This window comes from Miscanthus floridulus, chromosome 1, assembly GCF_019320115.1.
Source record: "Miscanthus floridulus cultivar M001 chromosome 1, ASM1932011v1, whole genome shotgun sequence".
Taxonomy (NCBI): Eukaryota; Viridiplantae; Streptophyta; class Magnoliopsida; order Poales; family Poaceae; genus Miscanthus; species Miscanthus floridulus.
This window is the reverse complement of record NC_089580.1, coordinates 155,433,335-155,442,401: the sequence shown is the minus strand read 5'-3', so window position 1 is coordinate 155,442,401 and position 9,067 is coordinate 155,433,335.

The following is a 9,067-nucleotide window of genomic DNA, read 5'->3' as shown; positions in this document are numbered from 1 at the left end:
CAATTCAATCACTGGGAGAATACCAATGGTAAGAGATAAGCAATTTTTCTCCCGAGGTTCACGTGCTTGCCAGCACGCTAGTCCCCGTTGTGTTGACAAACACTTGGTGGTTCGGTGGCTAAGAGGTGTTGCACCAACCTTATCCACACAATTGGACACCACAATAATCTACCCACAAGTGAGGTTACTCAATGACATGAGCAATCCACTAGAGTTACTTTTTAGCTCTTCGCCGAGGAAGGTACAAGACCCCTCACAATCACCGGAGCCAGCCACGAACAATGACCAACTCATGCCGAAGCTCCTCCGCTGCTCTAAGCCATCTAGGTGGCGGCAACCACCAAGAGAAACAAGAAATTTGTAGCCACACCAACAAGCACCACTAGATGCAATCACTCAAGCAAATGGACTTGGAATCACTCCCAATCTTATTATGATGATAAATCAATGATGGAGATGAGTAGGAGGTATTTGCTTAGGCTCATGAAAGTGCATCTAGCCCTTTAGTGGGTTTTGGGTGATTGAATGACAACGTAATTAAAGGTCTAACCCATTTGCTAAGTGTGAATAGGTAATAGGTTATCTTACAGGTACTTAATGAAAGTCAAAATGATGTGTTGTTGTATAAACAATCTAGTTCAAGCACAAGACAACAATACAAATGGAATTCATGCAAAGGCTTATTTATTGTGGGATTTTCATATACTATGTGAAAGCAAGCCCAATAAAAATTAGTTGATGAAGCTTATATGGAATGGTCTCATATTTGAAGCTTGCTAAATTGAAATGAAAAATATGACAATACAAATGAATGGATGATTCAACACAAGATGTGACTTGATGGCTTGAGATGGTCAAGATAGCAAGGAAAGGCTTCAAGGTACTAAGCAAGGGTGAAGGGCAAACAATGGCTTGGTGACCGAAGAACCTAGCTAGGGTGAAGAAGAAAGTACTTGCATTTAGTTAAGGTACTAATCAAGCTATGATGGTCATATTGATGTGGAGGATCAAATCTATATTGGACAAAGTGTTGGAAGTGACTTGATGCATTTGGAGTTATTCATATTTAATGAATGGAATCAAGTCACGTGCTCAAGATGGCTATGCTCAAGTATAAAGATCAATATCAACTTGTTGGCAACCTCACTTGATGAAGATTAAAAGAGACAGCATCAATTCGAAAGAGATCAACTCAAACGATATAAATTCGTTTTTCATTTGACCTTGAGTTTAATAGGTGTGCCGTACTATTAAGAGGGATGCAACATATTGATAGATAATTATTCATAAGTGCTCATGCCAACCCATTTGAGTTTTGAGTATTTGAGAGACAAAAGCGCTAACCTATTTTTGTTGGTCTAGCAGTATTGATACCGGACGTGTCCGGTATTTGTCCAGCAATGGTAATGTTGTTGTTCTCGGGTTGGTTCGTCAGAAGTTCTAATGTAAGTCAGGAGTTCTGACGGTCGGGAGTTTTGACATCTCATGCTTAACTGACTTGGAGTGTTCACTGTCTTGGTCATACCGGACGTGTCTAATATTCATACCGGATGTGTCCGGTATGGACAGCCAAAGGCCAACGGCTAGTTTTCAAATGTCTTGAGGGTGGGAGTTCTAACGTGAGTCGAGAGTTCCAATGGTCGGAAGTTTTGGCATGAGTCAGGAGTTCCGACACCTCACATACTTTAACTCAGTTACCATAGTTTTCAAATGTGCTGAGGGTTGGGAGTTCTGACGGTCGGAAGTTCCAGCATTCATCAGGAGTTCCGACGCCTCACAACGTTACTGTAACTCAGTTACCATTGGCATAGTGTAAGTCATACCGGACGTGTCCGGTATGTCAATGGCTATAAAATGGCTAGTTTTTCCATAGGGCTATAAATACCCCCAAGCCTCCACCTTTAGAGGCTAGCTGATTCTGCTGGTTGCAATACATGTTTTTGAGCCTTGCCAACTCTCCCAAACCCTCTCTTAGTGAGTGTGTGATCTAAATCGCAAAATCCATTTGTGGGTTAAGAGAGAATTTGAAAAAGAGAGAAGCCATCACTTGAGCACTTGTGTATATTGTCTATTTCGTGATTTGTATTTGTTACTCTTGGACTCTTCGCTCCTAGATGGCTAGGCATCGCCGAAGAGCACCCGAGAGATTGTGGTGTGCCTCAGGAAAGTTTGTAACAGTCGATTACACCTGCCTCGGAATCAACTAGTGGAAGGAGGAAAAGGAGTTGGAAAAGACTCTAGGCTAGAGTGACCTTTGTGGTACCCTCTAGGGCTGAACCTTCAGCTAGGGTCGCCCACAACCCCCTCAATGGAGAGTAGGACTCAAACGAGTCCTAAACTTCGATAAAATAAATATCGTGTCTTAATTCGCATTTCATTTGATATTTGTGTTGCTCCTAGCTCTTGTGTAGGTTCTCTATGTATATTGTCATCTCTAGTAGGTATCTGCAGTTTGGCTTGAAGATAGAAATCGAAAGGAGCAAGTTTGGGGCTGCTCTGTAGAAATCGTGTATACCGGACATATCCGGTATTTCCTACCTGTGCTAAAAATATTTATTCTCTATTCTAACTTTGTGTTTTAGGATTGTAGCTTCTAGATATATTCTTTATACCTTGTTTACTCTGTGGATAACTTGTGAGGGGTGGTATTACTCTTAATTTGGAGTTTCCATTTTGGAAACTCTCTTTACTAATCATTTTTGCATTTAAAGGTGTTAATTTTTAGAAATGTCTATTCACCCCCCTCTAGGCGGCATCCTAGGTCCTTTCAATTGGTATCAGAGAGAGGTTCTCACCTAAAGCTTCACTGCCGTTAGAAAAGGATGTCGACGCCTATCGAGTTGGAGCTGGTGCTTCTCCAAAATGATGGTTCAAACTTTCTACCTTGGTCAATTCATGTACTCAATGCTTTTAGAGATATTAGCCCTCTTATTGAGCATATTGTGGATGCAAGCATATCTCTTTCTATAGTTAATTGGAGCAACTACAAAAATTTATCAAAAGAGGAAGAGATATGTGTGCAACTCAATGCTCAAGCTATTAATGTCATTTTGAGTACATTAAGTGTAGAGGTTCAAGATGAGGCAATCTTTAATGGACAACCACCTCTGGAGAGTGCTCATATCATTTGGACTAGGCTTGTTGAGTTATATGAAAAATCCAAATGTGATGATGCACTTGAGATCGAGTCAATGGAAAGTATGTCCATTGTGTCTTCATGCAGCGAAGAAGCCTCACAAGACCTCAAGAGCGCCAAGCCAGAGCAAGAAGTGCAAGCAGCGCATGACCTGTTGTCTGCCTGCACATACCAGACATGTCTGGTATGCCTACCAGACGTGTCTGGTATGGCCAAGGTAGCAGAGTAGCAAGCAGCTATTTACAACGATGCTCAAGCCTGATGGCGACCAAGTGATGAGTCAACCTCAGTATATCATGATACTCATCACTTGTGTCTCATGGCCAAGAAAAGCAAGAAGAAGAGTAACAAAAAAGATCAAGAAAAGGAGAAAGCACAAGTAGATGATCAAGATGAGAGTGATGTTGAAGTTGAAGACAACTACAACCTTGATCATCTCAACCGCAAGGACAAGTTCATCATCATGAAGATAGTTGAAAAGAATGATGAGCTTGAAGAAGAAATTGAGAAGCAAGAGCAATCACTTCAAAAGCAAGAATTGTTTCTCATCTACAAGATGGAAGAACTAAAGGCTCTAAGTGAAAGGTATGAAAAATTATCAATTGAGCATGCTTTAGTTACTAACTCCTCTTCTAGTGTTTCACAGCTAGAGAAGGAAAACTTGGAGCTCAAGGCAAGGCTAGATGAACTATCAAGCAAATATAATGTGCTACAAGCAAACTATGTTCATCTAAAGTGCTCTCATGAGGAAGTAGTAGAATCAAGCATCATGCTTGAGGTAGCTCATGAGGTTGTGATCACATCGATAAAATTTTCTCCACCTCTTACACATTCACTCACTAGTACACCATCTCAATTAAATATTTCTTATACTAATGAGTGTGCTCCTCAAGCAAGCCAATCTTCAATTGAGCTAAATCTCATAAAAAACATAGAGCTCAAAGAAGAGGTAAAAAGATTAAAGAAAGATGTCATTTGATTGAAGGGTAAGGAGAAAGCACAACCTTCTCAAGATAACCATGATAACATGGTGAAGAAGCTTGAGAAGGGTTCAAACCTTGCTTCCTCCAAAACCCAACAAAAGAATCACATTTCAAGTAAGGCCAACACAACCAAGAGCAAGAAACATAGAAAAAGGTTATGCTATGGTTGTGGATTATATGGACATGAGTGGGCTATGTGTCCACATAAGAGTTGGGCTAACAAGGTTAAAGTGGCCAAATAAAAGGTCTCAAACAAGTTGACCAACCAAAAGAAAAGTGATGGACAAAGCGCTTGTCTCATGAGCAAGAAATTGGGGCATCATACCAAGAAATGCCCAATATACAAAGAGGCAAGAAAGGAAGCCTAAGTTGCAACAAGAAGATGCTATGGATGCAATGAGATGGGCCACAAGGTTGATAGATGTCCATACAAGCAAAACAAGCATAGAGCAAACAAAGGCTGCATATGCTATGCTTGTAGAAGAAAGGGGCATCTAAGCTATGAATGCCCAAATGGTAACGCTCCTAAGCCGAACACATTTGTTTATAATGATATGCTTAGGAAGACCACAAATGGAGTTAGCACTAGCAAGGTGATGTGTTCACCACAAACTAGTGCCAAAGCCATTTGGGTGCCTAAGCACTTGTTGACTAACCCAAAAGGACCCAACAAGAGTTGGGTACCAAAGCATGCTTAGGTTAATGATGTAGGTACTTGGTGATGAGATGAAGGCTTCAAGGTAGTTGAGCAAGTAAATTGAAAATATTCACTCAATCTATCAATCAATTCTCATCATAATCTCCTATATGGTTGACCCAAAGATAATTTAATGAATATACCATTTACTTCATCTTCACCATTGGTAACAAGTACTTAAACCGTTATAGGATAGCCACTTTGTTTGTTTTGTGCTCAATGACTCACAAATAGGCATTTTTGTGAAAAATTGAAAGTGGCTAATTAGTTTTACTTGATAATTATCATGTTTGTCATATGATGCTTTTAATAGCTCTCTAGTAGAGCAATTCATTTGTTGAGATGGAGGTATACAATAAATAATAGACCTAAACGAAAAATCACAAGCAGCGAATTAATTATTTTTGTCATGCACCTATCGAACATGTCCGGTATTACTATCGGACGTGTTTGGTATGGCCAGGGATAGAAAGAAAGTGTTTCTGTTCTGCGTATTCCAGACGTGTCCGGTATACCTACCGGACGTGTCTGGTATTGCAGGAACCAGAACACTAATTGGATTGCAACTGGGTCTTTAATCCATATATTTTCATATATCATTAATTTACTAAGAAGCTTGTGATTTACCAAATCTAAGTGAACTATGAGCATCTCTTGAACTCAAATTTAAATATGGCAAATTATTTGGTTGCGGTTCAAAATAGAAAATTGACTCAAATTCTTAATAGAATAAAGTGCTAGTTGAAAATTATTTAAATTACTCAAAGCACTTTTTTAGGGAGAGCTCAGTTTCTATTTTGTACCTTGTGGACTAACAAATTTATCTAGCATTCTTTATAGTCCTTTGGATGAAAAATTGATTTCGTATATAGCATGATTATTTGGTAATTAAGGTCAACATAAAGATTATCATGCTATGTATCTACTTAGTGGTATTCTTGTGGGCTTAAGACAAAGGTATGTTTTTACATACCTACATTGTATGTGCATCTAAGGCCCTTTATATGTTAGAATGTGTATTTGTGTGACATAGGAGAGATGTTTTTCAAAACCCATAACTAGCATGTGTAGGTGGTGTGAATTTGAAAAACTATTTGAATCTTGGTCTTTGTGACCTAGCCTTGTCATGTGATAATTATAGCTCTCCTTGATTGTTTGATTGGCTAATTACACATGACATGGCTTTCTTAAGTTCACAATCTACTATGTCTCATAATCTCTCTCTCAAGTAATCAAAATCTATATATGCCAAATATTCGGAAAAGAGAAGTGATACTTATGGCATTTGGATAAGAAAAGTAATTATACCTTATTTGGATCAAGGACATACATGTTTTTGGATCAAGAAATGATAGAGAAGAGGATTGGAATTAGGTGAATGAAATTTGAAACAAGAACATCCAACCCGCAAATACCGGACGTGTCTGGTAGAGCGGGGTTATAAAACGGCCGGTACCCCTTCGGCCAAGTTAGTTTTTCCTCCTTCCAGCCAACCAACTGCTTCTCCTTGACCTTCATTGGCGATTTCGAGTTTCCACCATGAAAAGGAAGAGAGGGAGATTGGATCGGAGGAGTTTGCATCAAGATCGAAGACTCCGGGACTTGGATTTTCAATCGCATCATCATTCACTCTCTCAAGGTACCCTAATCCCAGACCTCATCCGATCTAAGCGGTTAGGGCACGATTTTGAAATCCTTTCAGTAGAGATGCTACATTACCTGTCTAGAAGCAATGCTCAATGTTTGGATTGGATTGGTTGAAGATTGAGCAAAGGACCTCGGTTAGGGTTGCTGTCCGCTCATACTACCGGACGTGTCCGGTATGGGATAGCAGAGCAGGTTTTGCTCCCTTGTTTCAATCTTCTCGGTGGTTGGTTCATAGGACTAAGTTTAATTGTCTATTGTGTTTTGTGAACCTTGTGGCCTAGTTTGGTTGAGGTGATTGCAAAGCATTGGATGATTATTCTTATTTCTATATTTCAACTAAAATAAGATATAGTTTGGGCATGTATCTAAAATTCTTTGCAAATCTTTGGATACAGGACAGTAGCCATGAGTGGAAGATAGGAGCCTAGGTCCAAGCATAGGCATGATCTAGCACTAGAGAAACACAAGAAGGCAAGATAGGAAATGCATCCCAAATATAGTCAGCAGGAGCAGGGCAGCAGCAGGGGACTCTCTAGAGCTACTAGGGGTGCTCCATAGTACAAAGAGGGAGACAACAGTTCTTTCTCTAACACAGATACATAAGAGTATAGAGTGGAGACCAGTACTAGGAAGAGAAAGAGCACTAACAGAGACTTAGACAGGGGGTCAGATGATGGTGATAGCTCTAAGGAGATAGAGAAGCAACAGGTACCTCTAGCTCAGCACCAACCAGGCCAGGGTATGCACTATGGCTTACTTGAGACACATCCACTGAGTGTACCCTCTTATATATCTAGAGTTGACTATCGAGGGAAAGGCATGACCAGAAGGGCTAGAGATGAGAGGAGAATTGATCCAAGGGGCTTATCTGGGATTCAGTTTGATCATCAATTTTGGACAACCTTTCATATGGACTTCTACACTAGTGTGATCCTCACTAGGAACTTAGTGATTGACAGGTCTCAATGGATTGACTGGCAGTACGTTAGAGATTTATAGAAGTCCTCCATTGATCATGCTATTGCTATTTGTGAGCATACAGGGGTATATGAGATCATGGAGTTCTAGCATGACTAGAACACTAAGGTCATTGCTCAATTCTATGCCACTCTGTATGTTGAGGAGGATGAGAGGCGTATGCACTAGATGCCTAAGGGCTAGTGGTACAGTGTTGATTATGATTCTTTTGCAGCTCTACTTGACCTCTCATATGATGGTCTTCAAAAAGATAGGATCCACACAGAGCAGGTGTTGCCTCTAGAGTAGCTCGCCTACATGTATCCACCAGGGGGTGAGAGAGGAGCTATGTGAAAGGTTCTAGGTCTTCACCCTACTTACAGATACCTGGATAGGATATTCAGAAAGACCATTGATTGCAAGGGTGGAGATAAGGGAAATATTGCAGATTATTCTAGGAACCTGCTCCACAGGATGGCACCTGATGCACGAACCTTTAGTGTCTTTGACTTTATATGGTGCGAGATTAGGAGCGTTGGCGAGAGGCCCCTCAAGGGCTATGGTTTTGCTCCCTACATCATGCACATGATTGAGCAGGTCACAAGGCATACCTTTGAGTATGACAAGGTACATAAGGCCCTAAAGATTATTGCAGACTTACCTGAGGTTGGGGTACCTCCAGCAGGACCAGGAGGAGCAGCAGCACCACCAGAGGTAGATGCACCTATAGGTGGTGCATCAGCATGACAAGCTTCTCCTCTACCACATGCTCCTTCACATTCTTCACGTCGCTGCAGTCCTCCTTCTCCTATTCACAAGATGTTCCATGCTATCTTTGGGATGTGCAAGGACATACGGACATGTCAGCAGAAGGAGAAGGAGGCTAGGAGGAAGGACACTTGGACTCTAAAGCAGATTGCTGCTAGACTTTAGCTTGATCCTCCTAGGTCTCCACTATCAGATGAGGCAGCTAATGAGCCTAAGACTGAGGAGCAGCAGCAGGGCAAGTACAACATAGAGTTTGCTAAGTTTCTTCAGCAACAACAGTAGTAGCAGTAGGCACCAGATCACCCTGACACTTTACCACTACAAGCTTGTGTGCCTACTCACTCTCAACCACGTCCTAGTGCTATAGACGAGTATGCTTTAGACTAGTGGAGTGACCTCATAGGTGGTTTCGGCTACTACGGGTCTGGTGGCTATGACCCGTCTGGTGCAGGTGGTTCTCATCTAGCCGGTGCTACATGCTCAGATGATGAGGATCTTGGTAGAGATGAAGATGATGATGAGTGATCTCAGCTTTTAGAGATAGCTTGTAGCCCCTTTGTCCTTAGTATGTTATTGTTGGACCTTTATGGTGATAGATGACAAAGGGGTAGAGAGACTGGTTAAAGCTTCAGGATATTTGTTTCATTTACTTATCTTTATACCTGAAGATATGTACTGCAGGCTGTAGTTTTTATTTTTGAGTTTCATTGATGTATCTTGAGTTTGAGATAGATTGTATCATGTTTGAGATGAGACTTACTTATGCTTTATCTATGTATCTCTTGAGACATGATCTTTATTTATATTATATTAGTGGCTTGTGGACTTGAGAAAATGTGTAATGAGTGCTATGTGTGACATACATGTGTTATATTTATT